We start from the raw sequence: 19,058 nt of genomic DNA, 5'->3' as shown, positions 1-19,058 counted from the left end.
GAATTAAAATTATGTTTCTGCATTTCCTGTCATTAATTGTCTCATAAAGACCTTGAAATGTACTTATGATGTCTATCACCAGCACATATGGGATGCAATTTTTCTGCAAAGAAATTAGATAGACTGATTCTTTTGCCTCTGAATATTTTCTAAATTGTCAGTACTGGAGAAGCTATTTTTTAAGTCACATTGCAAGCTGAACAGCTAAAGTCTCGTTCCTTTCACATCCCATAAGCATTGTTGTTCTGTTTTTTTGTTTGTTTGTTTGTTTTTTAAACTCAGTCCCAAAAAGCATCTTTCCATTTTCCTTTCCATTTTTCTGCTCCTTTTCTGCTCCATTTCCACTCCTTGCCCCCAAGTTAAGGTGTTAAATTGTTCTTCGTTCAGAGCTAAATAATATGCCACTGGATGCTTTAATAGGCATGAAGATGCGCTGACATGAGAGACGCACTGTTCAGATGTTTTGCAATGCCTTACTATTAAATTTTATGATGAAATATCTAAAAAAAGTGCCTGCTAACACTGTAGTAATTCTGAGTTGCACATGTTGAAAGCTGAGCAAATTGGAAAATTTTGGGTTTTTTTTGCAGTTGTGTTTAAAAGAGAAAAAAGCAAGCAAACAAAAACCCACTAAAAACCAAAACAAAACAAAAACCCCCAAACTAAAGCGAAAAGGCAGACCTTTCAATCCTGAGGTCAGAATCTTACTGTTGGTACCATTTACTAGGTGGCCCATTTCTGGGGGTGGAATCGCTATGTTTGGCTCTGGTTGTTGTATACCAGCGTAGCTACATATAGCAGGTATTCCTTGCGCTAGGTGGGTTTGTGACTCAGAACAGCGAGTGATCCCTGGAGCTGGAACCTCCCTCCTGTTGCAGGAACCAGTTGACTTTGGCAGCAGCAGAAAGGCTGTGGAGCATTTCTGAAGAGTTTGCACTTAGTTGCTTTAAACAAGGGTGTAGATAATGTGACTCTTTGTTCATAGCTTCTTGACTCAAACCCAGGGCAAGCTCCTAGTGGTGCCATGACACAGTAGTTCAGTTCTCACTCCAGAAAGTGCATCTTCTGGCCTTGAGCTCAGCACTAGCGGCTGGGCTGCTCGTGCCCAGGGTGACCAATGGGGCTGGGATGAGGTGGCACCAACACCAGCAGTAAAATACACACGGCACTGTGAATGGGCTCCAAACTGAGGAGACTGGCAAAAAGGTTAATGGCTTGTTTGTGATATTATGTGTTGTGGTACTTTTGGTGCCCTATGTTAAATGAGCACTGGGAATATTCAGGTGAAAAATTGTTTGGTTGGATTTGGTCTATAGTGATAGCTCAAACTAGGATTTTTTTTTTCCTTTTGAACATTTTTTTTGGTTGTTATTTTTTTCCTCTTCTTATTTCCTTGCCTATTCTGTTAATCAAAAATAAGAATTAGAGTACTTTTTGATGAAGTATAGTGTAGGCATTCTGGTTCTCTACCTGGGCTGAAGTTGCTGTAGTATGAGATACAATCTTAGAGAGCAGCAGTCCTCACACTGGCAAGAGCCAAATGTATGGAACAAGTTTTTATACTGTGTTTAATTTCTTCAAACTATCCCCCTCTTCATCTAGGAAAGACAGTTTAAAAAAATCGTCTATAACATATTTTGGTACTGCGTCAGTCAACCTTTTAATGCTTTTCAATTCGTCTTTTAAATTTCTACTGAGAAAATGAATTTCAGTAGCTAGATGATTGCAGGTTATCTTAGTATGTCTGCTTTTCTGGCAGAGCAACAGAGGTCATCAACATTTCTGGGTCGTGGACATAAGCACAACGCATCTTAAATATAACACTTTTTTATTCTGTTACTGTTTTGTGTAATGCTTGAATTCAGTTTTGTGCCTGTGCTCCACACTCTTTAAAACTGCAGTTTGTACCAGAGACTTGCTGAGAAAAAGGGGACATGTCTCTTTGCTTAATATAACACGAAGTCACTGCATATAGTGTCCTGGCATGCATGTAATTGCCTGTAGCTTTCTAACGATAAAGGCAGTTTCACATGAGAGAAGTCTACATTGATCCTAGTCCTGATTTACATTTTACTTCATTTTAAAAAAATGATCAGCATAGATAGAAGTCCTGATCAATGATCCTAGCTCTTTTTTTTTTTTTTTTTTTTTTTTAAATAGCTTCCATTTTGGTGCAGTGCAGTACAGACTTTTGGTTTAAGCGGCTGAATTGATATTCTGAGCAGCGAGTAAGGCAGGATGACGGAGCAGCAGCACCGCTGCTCCCGGCAGTGCTGGGGGGGTGCGCTCCCACACCTGCCCCTCTGCCCCAGGCACCGCAAATCACCAACCGCTGCTGCCGTAGGACGCTAGAGAAAACGTTCCAGCTGCTGTGCATACTGGTTTAGATGCACTTCAAGAGAAACGTGGTGTTTTTCTGTGTTTAGTCACTGGCAGTCTTGAATAGTTCAAGGTACAGAATTTGAAGTTGCAGTTTGAACATGGTACGTGTGCTGATCGCTATTCACTTTGAAAAAACTGAGCCATTACACAGACAATGTTATGCTTTTTAAAGGACTGATCCCTCTCTCTTGTTTTTACTACTTGATTTTTTTTTTTTTTGCAGAACTATAACTGTATTCCATTGAAAAAGCCCTTTACATTTCAGAATCCTGCATGTGCTAATAATTCAAATAACAGGTAGATTTTATTTTTTTAAAGAAATAACACAGAATTAGATGGTAAGAAGCTCTAAATAAAATGCCCTGGTTTCTCCCAGTGTAAGCTGTTGTTATAATGAGGACCAGCTCTTTATGTTGGGGAGGTGGGGGGAGGAAAAAGAAAAGGGGGCAGAAAGCTACTCCAACATGCACGTCTGGTTTTACAGCCTGTGCTGATGTGACCACATCAGATTAATCAGGAGGATATTTTGTGTGCTTCTCCTGAATGAGTTTTAGATTTCTGGAAGGCATGACAAGAAACACAGATATAACAGAACGTCACAGCCCTGCAATAATTTTTTGATCTTTTAATTCCAAACAACGTTGTTCTTATATAAATGAAGTGCAAGAGAGGGAGAGCAAGCTGTATCGTTGCAAAAGGTGATTATGAAGTAATTTGTAGGAGAGATGTTTGTTGCATTTGCTGTCAAAGGTGTAATTAGTTCCCAAAGCCAGCAGACATTGGGTACTGGCAGGGTCAGACCCGGCCCCCCCGCCCCGCTCAGGGCGTTATTGCCCCTCCGGCCCCTCGCCCCGTTTCGTGCCCCCCCTTCCTTCCCAATGACAGCGACAGGAGTTGACAGCCCTCGTCCTTGAAGCTTTCTCCCGTTTTTGAGCAAGTGGCATATTCCTGGTAGTTTGCCATCTTCCGTTTCTGCCGTTATCCCAGGGGAAGCATTAAAATCACAAACAACAACATGGTGGTTCGGTCCATTTTTCTCCCCCAGCACCGTTCGCTCTCCCCGCTCTGCCCGCTGCTCGTTCTCCCCGTTCAGCCCCCACGGGCCGTGCCCATGCTCCTGCGCGCGGGGGGCGCGGGGCTGGGGCAGAGCCCCGCGGCCCCCCCGGCCCCCCCCGCCGCCCGTGGGGTGGTACAGTCTGCAGAGCCGCTCCGCTCATGCAGCGCAGCCCCGCCAGCCCTTCCCATGCCCGACCGCGATCCCTCCGCTGGGTAACCGAAACCTGGGTGGATTTGTGATGATATCTTAGCCAAGTAAGTAGCGACATCCACAGCATGGGAATAATAACAATAATAACAATAAAAAAGGAAATCTTTCCCCTTTCCGTTCTGAGCTTGTTTATTTGGCAATTTGCTTCTCGTGGAGGCGCAAGCTGATGAGAAAATGGTGTGGAGACTGGGGCTGAGGGATGCGCTGGGTTTGGTTCGTGCCCTGTGAATCTCTGCAAAGGTAAATGCTGCAACTTCTGGGGATTATTCTGTAAGGTCAAACAGGAGCTGCAGAGCTGAAAGGCACTCTTGCGTCAGAAATCATTCACTGAGACTTTGTGGGTTGGAAATTCAGTATGATCTTGTTTTATGAACAGACGTGCTTGGTTTTGATTAAATCTGGTATTTGGTGATGAGGAAAACACGTGGATGAGATTTTGCTTTTATCATTGCTGGTAAGAATCAGATGTACCTTTTTTCTTTCAGAGGTGCAGAAAAGATGCTAAAATATGAGCAGTACAGCTGACTTTTTTTCCTTAACTTCAATGTTCTGTTATGATAGACAAAGACATATCTTGCTAGCAAAATGTGTAATCCTCTACTGAGTTTATTTATAGAGCTGCTTATAGTTTTCCAATGTGTATGTTTGAAAGTAGAGGGCACACAGATTAAAGCAACTCGAACATCGCCTTTCTATTGAAGTAGATTAGGAAATACTGTTAAAGAAACAGGGCATTTTATGTAATTTCTTTTCAGCATGCATGATGTTTCCTATGGTAAGGTGGGGAAAGGCTTTCTGTGGTCTATGGGATAATAACTACAAATTGTGACAGATGGATGTTTAGTGGTGTGGTTTGGGCTTTTTTTTTTTTAATGATTTATTTTCTAAAGAAGAATCAGCTCTAAATCCCTGAATGCTGCATAGGAATGCTTTTGGCTGTTCGTAAAACAGGCATCGCTTTACCAGAAGCCATAAGATTACAGGAGTCCTTTCCTATTATGTAAAGGGAGGTTCTGTGCGTTTGCTCCCTGCCCGTGGCTCTGGCAGCTCCTCTGCCCGGCGGTCCCGGCACCTCTTCCCACCCCGATCCCCTGGGTGCGCTGGGCAGTCGCCGTGCCCTGCCCCGCGGCCCCAGTCCTGCTGGGACCATGGCCCTGGCCACCCCGGGGGCATTTCAGCAGGCAGGAGCAGATGCTTAGCCAGGTACTGCCCACACCTTTGGGAAGGTAAGTACTGAAGTTGCACACAGGGAATGTGGGTTATTTCATAGTAAAACTGTTAGCTTGACTGTTCAGATTCACGCAAAATGCTGATTGCTTATTAGGACTCCTGGTCGTTTGACCTCCTGATTGCATTCTGTTGGGGACTCTGGCAAAGGATTGCAGAGATATTACACAGCTTGGGGTGTTTGAAAGAGAGCTTAATATGGAAAAATTATGCTTTTATTGCTGGGATTTGCCATTAATATTTGATATATGCAGTATGAAATTGATAATGAGGGCTTTTTGTTAGTCTTTGCTTAGTAAAAGGAGAATACAGATCTACCTCTTAGTCCACTTGTGGGGTGGTGTTTTTTTGGTGTGTTTTTTTTTTTTCTTTTAATGTTGAGATGCATTCCTGATTAGCATTTAATTTGGGAGAGCTCATCCATATGCATGACTGGCTCTTGCACCTTGCTCTAAAATAACTGTTTGACTCAGGTATCCGGCAGGTCTTTGATCACATACAGCTTTTACTTCGGTCATCTTCCTCTCATATAAATCCATACTGCTTCCTATGAAGAATCATTTAATGTTTACCCTATAGTGCTGGTAAAATGACTAAGTTTGTGAATAAGGCAGTAAAATAAGGCTTGTAGATAAGTTGTCTATAGTAATGCAGCATGAATATTTATTTATTTATTTGTGTGTGTGTCCCCTTTTTCATCCTTTACATATATCTGTCTTCATTTCTGTGGAAAATCGATTTTGGCCCAGCACATCAGTGGTAAATATACCTGCATTTTCATACAAAAGGTCTTTTTTTATTATTATTTATTTATTTCCTGTTGCAAATCAAAACTGAATGATATTCCTCATGCTTTCTGCATACATAAAAAGGTTTCATGCATGTATATTGACACAGCCTGGAAGAGTTTCATGCTTCTCAGTAGGATTACAGGTTACAGAAGACATGATAATGATGAACTAGGTATCATAGTGTTCGTTTAAGAGCTTCCATTAAGTGACTTTTGTGAAAGCTTTTTCCTTATAAATTTCATATAATGTACCTAGGAAACAGTTTTGAAGGATTATTTTTTTTTCCTATTTCATCTTGTCCCAGCATTTAAAATACCCAGCTTATATTTTCTAGTGCTGTTGAATTTGGGATGCAAACATTTTAAAAATTATACTAAATATATAAATAAATATTTATATATTCCTGTCTGAATACCGATAATGTGAGCATACATTTGGCTAATATGTAAGAATGTTACAAGTGTTTTCGCTTATTTTCATCCTGCAGTTCATATTTTCAAATGTCAGTTGTGTATGTAGTGATTCCTTCTTACATTTTGAAATAAATGTAGAAGTCATGACCTTGTAACTACCTCACACTCACTGAAACCCCATTATACTGCAGTAGGACTCCAGCAGCTGATAGTTCTGTAAATTGAACCTACCTCCTTTTAATAAATGTAAATACTTTCACAGGTTGGACTTCAAATAATGTTCTGGAGGGAAGAAAGTGATTTATTTGAGTCACTCAGATGTGGAAACGTGTAGAGAATAAGCTTGCCTTTTGCCAGATTTTTCATTGTGTTTTCAAGGAGAGACAAAGAAGGATATTACAGTTCACTGGAATTTAGCAAGGATTGCTAAGCCTTTCTGGCTGATTGTTGAACAAAAATTAATTACGTTCTTATTATATATTGTTGATCCTGCGGTCCCTTCCAGCCTGTTATTCTGTGATTCTGTGATTATCTGATTACTGAAAAACCCCTCATGACTAATTTTAGTAAGTCGTTTGAAAAAAGGGTTAAACAATAAAGCTAAGGATGTTTATGATTAAATCATCTGCTTCTGGAAAGGTTTTTTTTTGTTTAATTCCCATATTACAATGTGTTGCTAAAGCTGAAGACAGTCTCTCTCATGCTTTCATGAAGAAGCTTTCCTTGTGGAGCCCAAAGGTAGCAGTGAATGGGCTCTGAAGGGGCTCCTGGCAGGATGGAGCAGCAGAGTTCTGCTGCCTCTGCAGCACCTGCAGTCCCGGCCTCGGCCTCGCCAGCAGGAACCTTCCGCTTGCAGTCCGTCCCAGGCCCAGAGGATGCACAGCAGGGATGCTCCAGACCGTAAGACTGTATAGAATTTATCCTTGGATGTCACCTATACATACAGCGTGTTCAAAGATAATATAGCCTTAGTGGAACAGTTGCATAATAGAACAGTATTTCTTCCTGAGTAGGTTATGTTTTGTATGCTAGATTTTTTTATGTGCAATTACATATCGCAAGTATAGATAACTAAAGGATATATAGGCTTTTGCAGGTTATATAAATATATGTAGGCTCTGATTTCATGCATAAAGCAATGAAGATGATAAATAGCATTTTATTCTGATTTTTATTTTAAAGTTTGGTGCCTTGTGTACGAAACATAAGCATATGGTACAATTTTAAGAGCTGTGGGTTTTTTGTTTGAAGTTTTACTGGTTTTACTGATGTCTAGGGGAAAAGGCATGCTTTTAATGTTATTTTTCTTGAGATATGATCTTATTTTGTGTATTAAAACTGGAGATTTGCAGTTAAAGAATCAATTTACAATAAAAAGGTTGGGAATGAAGCATATTTTAACATAGCCCAGTAATAGGAAAGCTGTTCTAAGAGGCTGGAATCACTGTAAGATGCAGGACATTTTCCTTTATAGCACTGCAGATGGGTGAAATGTGAAGACTCAGAAGTGATGTGGGATGCCTGGTTAAATATCAGACTTCGCATAGTTGAGAAATGGTAACCAAGTTACAAAATACTTCCCTTCTACCACTTCGTATATGAACAAGTTTATCCTGTTGGTAATATGTTTTCTCTTGTTTTTAAAGTAGCCATTGCAGCATTAAAGCATCTTAAGGTTGTGCACCAAGCTGTCAGAGAAATCCTAGAGGCCGTTCATGTGAAATCCTGGCAGAGGACCAGCAGAAATCATTGTGATTTAGTTGAAAGAGTTTGTGCATTTTTTCCCTATTATCTCCTTTCCACACATGGCGAAGGTGAAATGGATGGAGAAGGCAGCTGAGTCACAGAATCCCACAACAGCTGTGGTTGGGAGGCACCTCTGGAGATGGTCCAGTCCAACCTCCCCCGCCCAAAGTGGAGTCACCTAGAGCAGCTTGCTCAGGGCTATTTCCAGTCAGGTTCTGAGTATCTCCGAGGATGGAGACTCCACAACTGCTCTGGGCAACCTGTGCTAGTGTTTGACCACCCTCACGGTTTTCTCATCTTTAAATGGAATTTTCTGTTGGTTTGCTCTCATTGCCTTTTTGCCTTTTACTGGGCACCACTGAGAAGAGCCTGGCTCCATCTTCTTTACTCGCTCCCATCTGGTATTTATATACGCTGATAAGGTCCTCCTGAGCCTCCTCTTCTCCAAGCTGAACAGTCCCAGTTTTCTCAACCTCCAACTCACGTGCCAAGTGCTCCAGTCCTTTTATTGTCTTTGCATCCTTTTACTTGACTTGGTCCAGGCAGTCCGTGTCTCTCTTGCACCGGGAGCCCAGCAACAGATACAACGCTCCAGAAGTCTCAGCAGTGCTGGTTGGGAAGGCTCCTGTCCTTCGGCATGCTGGCACACTGTCTAATGCAGCCTGGCAGGCTGGTTGCCACCTTTGCTTTGAGGACACGTTGCTGGCTCATGGTCAACTTCAGGTCCCCCAGGAACCCTGGGGCCTTTTCTGCAGCGCAGCTTTCCAGCCAGCTGGCCCCCAGCCTGTCCTGCCTGGGATTGTTCTTCCCCAGGGGCACAAGTTGCACCCTGAGGTTCCCGCACCTCGTTGCTGCAGCCCACCGAGGTTGCTCTGATAGGCAGCTCCACCAGCTGGTGTTGCCAACCCCACCTCCCCATTTTGTATCATCCGTCACCTTGCAGAGGATGCACTCAGTTGTATCATCCAGGTCATTAAAAAAGACACTTGGCTATTGCATTGCAAGAAGTCACTTGGGAGGAGAGGATTAAACCTGAAACTGCAGATTTAAGGTTTAGTCCAGAACTGAAGCACTGTGGTAGTAGAAAATGCCAAAATATGGCAAATAACCTGGATACGTTTACAATTAAGAGTGTGGAAGTTGCGATATTGGAGTCAAATAGATAGCATCAGCAATGCACTTTGGTATGTATATAAACTTTTTTGAGGACAAAAAAGGAAAATCTGTGATTTAGGTTCACTGAAAGCTTATTTTATATATTAAAGAATGAAGATTCACAGCTGATGAAGTAATTTCAATTGATAATTTCATTCACTGCATTTCAATTAAAGTGAGTTAAAAATAAAACCATATGAAATGAATTAAAAATAAAATGAGTTTTAGTCCAATATGATTTGAATCTTGCTGAAAAATCTATCACACGAAATGAAGAAACAGCATAGGAAAGATGCTTATCTGTTAGATGTTGGGCAAAGAAATATTTCAGTAGAGCCATCTCCTGTCCTGTTCACTGGCCTTCCTAACTCCTGACCTCTGGAAATGAGTTATGCATTTTAAATAAATGACACTCTTCATATATACACTTAGTCTGAGAAGATTTTTACTTAGACAAGAGCTGTCTTCAGTATGATAAGTTATCTTCCATGCTCCTGTTTGAATTGTGCTCTGTAGTGCAATTCAGAGCAAACTTTGTACCTCAGTTTAGGATGAGATAGAGCATTTTAAATGTCTCCAAGGATTCATCACTCTGTATACCCCAGCCAAAGTCTGATAAGGCAGTTCCCACCTTGCTAGAGACAGCAGCTTACCACAATTTTGAAACAGTGGTTAAATTGCCCATTGGGTTCATTTAACAATTATTCTAGGTGAAAGTTAAGTCCCTCTGCGTAGTACCATAGCACTGTCAATTCATAATAGAATGGGAATTTTATACTGGCCTTTAAACATAAGGTCAGATAGAGTCAGGTTTAAGTGTTCTGGGAAAAGCAGAAATACCTCAAACTTTTTCCGTTAGCAAACAAGCCAATGGAAGCTGAGCCAGTACATGCAGAGGTGTAGGCCCATGCTGACCAGGATTAAGAACTTGCTGTCAGGGTGAACATCCTCTGCCCAGGAGCACGGTGTCAGGCCAATGTCAGAGGTGAGGCAGGCAATGACAACCCATTCTGGACTGGGAGACTGGAATGTAGTCAAGATCCAACAAGTTTAGAGCTTTTACCTTACTTGGTCTCACTCACAGGCTGTCCTAGGCATCGCCTGGCATTTGTCTCCATGCATCTCTCAGAACTCCAGGATCTTCCCTTACTTCCAGGGACTTCCATCCACTCTTCATTTTTTTTATCCCAGGCACCCTTTTTTTCCCTGAGAATGCTTCGTTGGGGAGCACTTTTGTTCAGCCTCCTCTTCTGGAACATGAGGGTCTCAGTTTTCCAAACCTCAGTAGTCTCTGTGCAGAAGGACAACGTGTGATCAGACCCATTGGGGCTGCTGTCTGATGTCTCTTCTTTACTAGGCAGTCCCACTGTTATTTAGTCCAGATGTTATCAAAATTTGCAACTTGCCCATCCAGGTTGCAGCCAGCAAGAAGCAGGCTTATGCGTGACAGTCAAACAGTTTTGGGCATATTTACAGCCTCCTACATATCCACTTATCTGCTGCATTCTGCATTTAAGCCATTTTTAACCCACAACTATAGCACACTTCTCCACAAATAGGAATGGTGAGGACCTCTGTTCTTATTGCCTTTATTGCCTCAGGCCATTGCCTTTTGGAAGCAGACATTGCCATGCACAATCTCTGTTGCAGGTTTCTGTGTAGTGGACCCTGAGAAAAGAGTTACACTTCACGGAAGTACGGTTACTGTTCTTTTGGCATGTGCAACATATATTGTTTGTCTTACAGGATGGATGAATATATTGTAATGGTCATGCTCAGCATCTGACTAACCTTGACACAAACACTCATGCTGATGAAGCGCAATAAAAATACGCTGCTACCATTGCAACTTGTCTTTCAGAATGGTACATGTTGTATCACACAGGTAATTAGAAGAGAACAGTGTTCCCATTAAACTGTTCCAACCTCCTTGGGAAATGTGTGGGCTGTCAGGAGGCAGCATTGATTTGTGTCCTTTGTAAGGCAGTTTAGGAAGAAACTGTTGTCCTGACTGAGGACAAATATTTAATTTTACATTGCATGCTTACGACATTCCTTTCCTCTGCTTGAATTATAATGAAGATTTTGCACGTTGTTCTAAAAATATATCAAATGATGTTTGATATTAAGGGACCGGTGAAATGGAATTGCAATTAAATGATGATTTCCTGTTGCTTTTCACAATGAGACTGGCATCCTCCCTCCTCCCTGTACTTCAAGGAATACCTATTGATGAATAGTTTAGCTAACCTGGGAAATTCAAAGGAGGATTGTGCACAACTTCCTGGATGTGGTTGTGTGCTACCCAAGGACCCATTTGCGTTATGGTAGGACTCATTGCCTCTGTAACACTGTAGCAGTAAATTGTTATGCAGAGAACTGCAGATTAAATGGTAGTGCTAAATCAGCGTTACTGAATAAGATGGCTGAAAATGCCATGAAAACGAACTATTGGAGGAGGAAGATTACAGAAGTAATGATATGCTTAATTTGCATGCAGTATACCCCCCAGCTTTCCATATAGGCTTGTGGGCAAACTCTTAATTTTGCAGGTTGTTTTCCTTGGTTTGTACTAAATGTTTGGTGCCTCTCTCATCCCCATACAGCCGTAGTTTGCGTTAGGCAGGACAGAACTCGTTGTTGCTGAAGGGCACGGCAGAGGCGGCTGGGGCTGGATCCACCTGCAGGAACACAGCAGGACTGCCCGCAGATTTCTCTTCAGCATTAAGAATCTCCCTTCGGGACACAGGGGGTTTGAACTGATGTTTTATTACTCAGCATATGTAGGGAGCTGCTGGTCCCCAGGGCACTCGGTTTACATGTACGCTCCACAGTTTGCAGAATCCTCTGTTCATTTGATTTTAAATCTTGTTTTGGTCCATCCAAAGTAGTAGTGATTGTATTTCTCTGCTCTGCGTAGTGCTTAAATATTGGAGATAAGTATAGAAAGTGAAGGGGTGGAGTTTATTTATTAACACGTTTGGACTGAAGTGGGAAGACGAAAGATGAGAGTCTGTCTTTTCCAGAAGTATGTGGTGCAATGGTTGGTGATGTGTAGATAGAGACCACTGGGCTCTGTGTCACACAAAGGTCCTTCAATGGGCAGGTGGGCCCTGGCCCACCCCAGGACTGGTCGTAGACTTGACCTTGGGGAAGGGACAGGGTGCTGATAGAGACAAATTGTGCTCAGACCACTAAAAAAATCTACTCTTTGCTGCAGAGATTGAATTGCTGTCTGTTTCTTTGGTTATCATCTTATGAACCTTAATATAGCTGTTCATTTTAAGGAACTGTAGTTACTGTGCCATTTCCTGCCTTGCTATGGGTCCTCCCTCTCCTCCAGAGCGATGTTTACAAAATAGTAAAAAAAGAACCGAGAACCTGAGGAAGGATCATATAAAATCTGCAGTGCAGAAATAGAATAATGTCTTTATCTGACTTCTCCTGTAGACAGATGGTTAATATAGAACCAACTACAGGGTTTATAGCTTGGTATATCATTAAGGTTCCCTGTAACTCTAATGTGAAAAGATAATAAATTAAGTGTCCTCTTCCTTGCCCTTGTCCTCCTTTTTCTAGTTTAGGAATATACTTAGAAGTTTTAATCTGAAAACATGATTCTGATACTAGAACTGAAGATGGAAAGAAATGAAAGAGAAAATGGAAGACATCTGAAGTGACTTTTCTTGAATCTTTTGAAGTGTTAAAATTGAGTGCACAGGGTCTTAACATACAAGCCTCATTTACATATCTTCTTTTGGATTAAGAAGGTATCTTTAAAAATATTGCTAGGAAAGTATTTTGGGAAATGATTTTTTTCCCTTGTTGAAGAAAACTAGAATATACTTTCTTAACTGGCTCCATTTCCTTTTGAGGAAATCTTGTTCCCCTCCTTCATCTTATCTGGAGTAGATGAAAGCTGCAGATAGAGGACATGTTATTTTTACATGTTTTGTTATCAATAAGGTAAGTAGCAGTACTTTTGGAGCTTTAATGGCCGAACCCTGAGGGAAGGATAATTACAATATTTAAAATGAAACTGAATGAGAATGCTACGAAAGAACAAATGATATGTAATTAGAAATATGCATACGTATAATTCCCTTAAACCTTTATCCTGGGAGACGGTTCCACTGATCTGCCTCCTGAGATCCTCTTGCTTGTGATCAGTAGGAGTCAAAGAAGATTTGGGCCTGTCATTCTGTATAAAGCCTCTGTGCCGTATTTATTACATGAAATGAAATGAAATAGAACGCCTAACCCTACTCTCTCTAGGCAGAGGCGCGACCCAGGGGTTGCGACACAGCTCTAAAAACTGAAGGGATATGCTCAGCGCTGGAACTGGTAACACAGAAACTGGAAACTCTGCAAAAGATTTTCCGCTAATTAGGACAGTTTTCATTTTGAACCTTGCTTGAGAAGAGTTCTGACCATGGCTGGATTACAAATGGATAAATCCTTCAAGACAGAAAAAAAAATACATATGTGTGTGTGTATGTATATAAATATATATACACGCATATCTGTAAAAGCACCCCAAATAGAGAGCAGTTGCTATAAAATCCTTTTGTTGTTTAGTTTACTGTGTAGTTTAATTCCATTCAAAGTTATTCTTTCAGTGGTTCACTTGGAAACAATAGCAATTTAGTCCTCCCTCCCACACACAAGATCCACTCCCTTCCTCAATAAGTCTTGTTGGACCTTACAACTAGTTCTCTAGAAACATTTGTTCCAGCTGCCAGATCCTGCTGTTCAGGAGTTCCCCTCCGCAGTGCCAGCAACACGCTGCCACGTTTGTCTGCATTTCGCGTTTGTTCTGTGGTGAGCACAGAGCCTCAGAGCTTGAGGTCTTAGTTAATGCAAAATTTTATATGGATTTGATTTTTCTCTCCCATGGCTCTGACTTTTTATAGCAACCAAGTCCCACTTCGGTAATAAAAAGACAAATATGGGAACGCTTGTGATTGCTTGAGATAAAAAATTCTCAGGAGCTGTGGAATCCATTCCTGCAAAAGCTTGGACAGACCATGGAATGAACCACTTAATCCAGTAAGTCACACAACACAAAACATTTATGGTGATGCCCATAAGAGCTTCATGAAGCTTTTTTAAATAAAGTTTAGGAAGGAAGAAGGAGGGTATTATACTCTGTGAGGTGAACAAACCCAATAGAAGTCTAGAAATAAGGACTCTCCCTGAGCCTACTATTATATGACTTAAAGTGATGACTGATCAGTTTCCACAGAAAGGCAGAAGGTGTGATATTTTGTGCTTGTCCATAAGAAATAGTCTCATAAGGAAAAAACATGTAGACCAGTGACAGTCATTTGGAGGGTGTATTTTTTTGAGCTGCTCAGAGGATGGAAAAATTCTTGATGTAATTAAGGTATTTCTGAGGGTCTCTGTTATTGGTGGCAAATTTTTCTGTCTCACTGCAAACTAAAGCATTGACCCTAGGAAGCCTCACGGATATTTATGATGAGTTGATGACTGCAGCTGTGTGACTCTGTGACGCTGGCACTGGCAGGTGGCTTCTATGGTCCTAGTGCATGGGCATGATGGAACTGTGAGGATCTCGCCCAAGGAATACGGTAAATACATAAACAACCAGGCGCAGGGAGATAAACCAACTAAAACTGAGCCTGCATGTCTGATTTATAATCTCTTACATGCATTCTCCCAACACTCTGAGAGTTGTAGAGCTGCTGTCAGTCTGTCCTTCAGACACCCATAGAACCTGGATGTCCCACAAGCCTTCTGCAATGACTTGTCTCCTCGAGCCTCATCAGCAAAGCCCTGCAAGGTTGATTTTCAGCTCTTCATTTCTCTTAAATATATACCCATAGGAGAACTGTAATTTGCTGTGTGTCTTTGCAAGACTTTTTGAGTTATGGAGAATTGAGGTCGTGCTGGTTCAGCCTGGTGGCTGAGTCCCTGTGCTTGGTTTTTGCCATGACCAACATGTCCCTCAAAATCTTTGACTCAGATTTCTTGCTTGACTGTCTGGCACAGTCTTTCCCCTTTTTTTCAGACCAGTAGTTGTATTATTGGTTGTTGTCGCATGTTGATTTTCAGCATCATCTGCTTTCATTAGCATTTTTGAACAAATGAATGAATCAGAATAAATCACAACTAATAGAAATATAGGAACATATTATCATTTTGCAAAGCTGAACTCTCTCAAAGGAGATTACGTATTTAAATTGAACAAATACAACTTCATAAATGGACTAAATTAAACATCATCTAATTTTACTTTTGAAGCCAAGTAATATTAATCCATACTCAGCATCTCATGTAAATATTTCCCAACTCAGTTTTATTCTTTGAAGCATTCTTACTCATAGTTAAAAAAACAAAAATATGCCAAATTGAACCACAGTTGTGGATGCCCAGTAAATGTAAAAGCTTGGGTACGTTACATAATAATCTGGGAGTTGGCAAGAGGGAATGATTGTTTTTTATGAGTGTCCAAGTAGTAGTGTCAGAATGCTTTTCAGAACCTCGTGTTTCTCTCTAAAGCCGTCTGACCCACGGCCTGTCTGAAAAACCCTTGTCGTAAATTTCTTACGTATAGCTCAAAAGGAAGCAACAGATGATTAGAAATCTGTATATTTCCCCAGGGAACATTCATGCAGAAACTGTGGTGGTGCAAGTATTGCACAGATGGTCTGCGTTCTGAACTGATTCTTGTTTGTAGATGGAAGAAATGCTTCTACTGCAGAACTAATTCTTAGAATTGGGAGCATTTAAGCACCTCAAATATGGTACTTAACAATCATCTTATTAGATGAGAAAGAATATTTTTTAAAAATATGTGGTAGTAAGGTTCAAGGATTCTTGTTAAATGTTTCAAATAGTGCTCACAAAGCTGAAATACAATTTTAGTCCACTCTATATTCAGTCTAAAAACCATGATTGAAGGGCGTTCTCCAGAAATAAACTTCAATGCAGCTCTTTCTTCCATGTTTGTTAAATCCAGGTTAGAGAGCTGACCTGCCCAGTGACATCAGTGGCTGAAAGTAGTTGACAGTGGCTTTCAAAAATACTTAATTTGCCAAGTAAATTAGGTTTAAGATGGCCGCGAACTTTTGTTATTTGTCTGTTATCTTGAAGATCAAACAAAACAAGACTAGTGAAACAAATTTCTGCAGGTTTTTGTTTCCTGGTTTTTAATATTAGCTCATTTATTTATGTTGTAAAACAGCAATTCCTCTCTAAAAGTAGAAAAAAAAATCTTATATGTAAGATTTCTTTTCATATTAAAATGACTAATATTGATAGTTTTAGTAAAATTAGAATTTTTTCACCACACTTAAATTTTTTTTGTAATAGCTGAATATAACTTTTCCCAATATTTGAATGGAGTATTTGCTCTGTGTAGCAACAATAGAGTAGAGTTTGCTAGGTCTCTTCAGAGATGCAGAAGCATTGTAGGCTAATGAATATTTTGGGAAAAATGCAGAGTTAAGAACCACTTGCTGCACCCGGCAGGTTTTAGTTTTGCTAACGAAGATCACTTTGATCTGACCGTTTAGGACTAAACTCCGCAGCAGCCCTGACGGCAGAGACCCCGTTTGAAATGCAGCAGTCAGAGTCCTCAGAGGTTTTTTTGCTGGCTGTTCAGAGTGCTGTGCCAAACGCTGTGAGCAGAGCACGGCAAGGATGCGCTGACTCCCGCGCGCTGGAGCTCCAGCCAAGGTCTTGCCGGCAATAACCTGCACGCAGTCTGTTTTTTGCAACGAGGAGGTGCCGGGGCAGGCCGGTGCTGGCCCGCAGCTGCAGAGCCCGGCGGTGCACGACGGGAGAACCCAAAGTACTCAATTTCTCTTTTAACTCAAAAGCAAAGCAGCCATCGGCAGCCAGAGGCAGGGAAGGCTGGTTTGGGTTGGTCAGTCTTCCCTCGTAAATGCGAGTTCTGCATCGGTCTCCTGGCTAGGAATTTTATCACGTGGCAACCGAAAAAGATGGTCCTGTCAGGTTCTAGGTTTCATCTGAAAGAAAATTGCTAGTTCTTAAATGCGCAGCCACTATGTTTGTTTGGTATAAAGGCAGATTTGTGACGGTGGTGTGACTGTTGCTGCGTTGGTGCTGCTCCACATTGTCAGGATGTCCTTGGGTACGTTTGCAGTGCTGAGGAGAGGACAGGAGGGACAATTTCATCGGTAGAATGCAGCAGGGGAGAACGGTTCACGAACTAGATGAAGACATTTTGTAAGTCAAGTATTTTCAGAGTTTGCATTTTAGAAACATTGCTAATGCACATGCACTTGTCCCTAAATGATATAATATGTTGTTGACAGGCTCTGCAGGGTGGGAACAATGGGAGGTGTCAGGTACAATCGCATCTATTTTAAATACATTAAATGAAGACTATTAGTGTTTTCTGCAAATAGTAGTTACTAGATTTTTACAATTCTTGCATAGCCTGATGCAAAAAATCTGGCATAATAGCTCTAGTATTTTTTGGAAGTACATCCGCCAGCAGAGAAAGAAACATAAAAGCATAATTTAATGCAGTTTTTCTAAACAGTATTTTAACTTTTCTCCTGTGGTTTGTAATAGCTCTGTCACCACTGAACGCCTGGGTACATTCCAGTCTTTGTGTATATACCTTTTATTTTGGATGTGATTATCTGTTAATTGCAACAACTGATTTTTATGTATTCGGGTCTTCTAAACATATTGTTTATGATTAGAAAAGACTGATAATAAATCCCCTATTTTTAAATAGATAAAATACAATCTCATCTTTAGTGGTTTAGCCAATATTACACATAATCAATATTTTAATCTCTTAAAAACTGATACTTCTCAAATAGCCTTTATTTTTTTTGATAGTTTGATAAGGGTTTGCTATTTGAATAATCAAGACATGGAAAGCATGAACTGCCTAGTGTTCAGACTCAAATCTTATTTGCTCTTAAACATTAACTATTCTCCTATGCACAAGATTTTTTTAATGAAAATCTGTATGTGTGACTCATTCACAGTAACACAAGGTGATGTACTTGGTTGCAACTCAAACAAAACAACCTAATTCCAGCAAATGTTTCGAATCAAGGGCAAGCAGTCTGGTATGATGCTGCAGAATTGTTTTGCTGGTGTTGGGCGAAGAATATTTTTAACTTTGTGTTGTCGGGAGTTAGTGGGGTCACTGCAGTAAATGTAAGGAAATTCCAGCCCAGCGGTTGATGCCGTGAAGTGCCCTCTGCGCAGGACCTGGGCAGCGCGGTGGGAATGTGATGGGGGCCCTGCGCTGGGACACACCTGCACTAAACCCAGCAGAGCTGGACGGTGGGATTCCTGTCACACACTGGCTGTGCTGGTCGGAATGCCTGGAACTTCTCATGTTGTGACTGAGGATTGTCATCAGTACACCCCTCTAGAGAGCAATATTGAACAGCAGTCCTCAGGAGGCTGTGGAATTTGCCCTACTTGCTGTCTGGAGCAAATGTTTGCAATACTGTGTAAAAGTGCAAGTCCTAAATCCAAACTCAGTATCTTTTTCTTCAAAGATCTCAATAACCTTGTGCGCCCCCCCAACATCCTTTGGTTCTGAGATACATTCATTAGATTTTGAAAAGTCATATAAGCTACACATGGATAGATATTGACATCAGTTGTCAGTGTCCTACATAGGGCCATGACCAGTAAAATATTCAGAGGTTGAAGAAAAACAAAGTAGCTGAATTAGAATTGCATATTTTTATATATAGTTTTAAAATTAGATCTGCATAAAGCATTTCAGCCTTTATTATTCATGCATATACAGCTGTTACATGCTAACTGTTACGGCATGTTTTTTTTCAATCACATTTCATTTGCAGAGTTTTAACCTAAATTATTTCTTCCTAGTGCAGCTACAGCAGATAAGGCCCACATCTATGTATCAGGTGCATCATGGCTAAAATAGCCAAAGTCATTCTGAGTGAAAAATTTGCAGGTTATCCACACAAAATCCATATTAAAGAAACTGGATGAAGAGAGAGGGAAATCATTTTGTCTGTGTTTTAGGTGTATCTCTAGACTAAAGCGAAATAACTTTTTTGGCTGACACAGCTAGATTTCAGTTGA

The 19,058-nt window shown here is 40.9% G+C and overlaps 1 protein-coding gene across 25 annotated transcripts in view; it reads left to right on the top strand.

The window, feature by feature from the left end:
• ATP2B2 (ATPase plasma membrane Ca2+ transporting 2) overlaps window positions 1-19,058 on the top strand; it is a 388,530-nt gene that overhangs the window by 156,038 nt on the left and 213,434 nt on the right. For 3 of the 25 annotated variants that reach the window (XM_065074491.1, XM_065074487.1, XM_065074466.1), the window contains exon 1: window positions 3,539-3,693. The exons of 16 other annotated variants lie outside the window; for them this stretch is intronic. The gene's annotated coding sequence lies outside the window, so the exon portion shown is untranslated. Of the gene's footprint in view, window positions 1-3,538; window positions 3,694-3,742; window positions 3,890-3,958; window positions 4,104-4,693; window positions 4,876-19,058 lie in introns of those variants that run through there. 6 more of the 25 variants (XM_065074483.1, XM_065074492.1, XM_065074478.1 and 3 more) reach the window with 4 other exon arrangements.

Source organism: Columba livia, chromosome 10 (assembly GCF_036013475.1).
Source record: "Columba livia isolate bColLiv1 breed racing homer chromosome 10, bColLiv1.pat.W.v2, whole genome shotgun sequence".
Taxonomy (NCBI): domain Eukaryota; kingdom Metazoa; phylum Chordata; class Aves; order Columbiformes; family Columbidae; genus Columba; species Columba livia.
The sequence above is the reverse complement of the archived record's forward strand: the minus strand, read 5'-3'. Positions and strand labels throughout refer to the sequence as shown.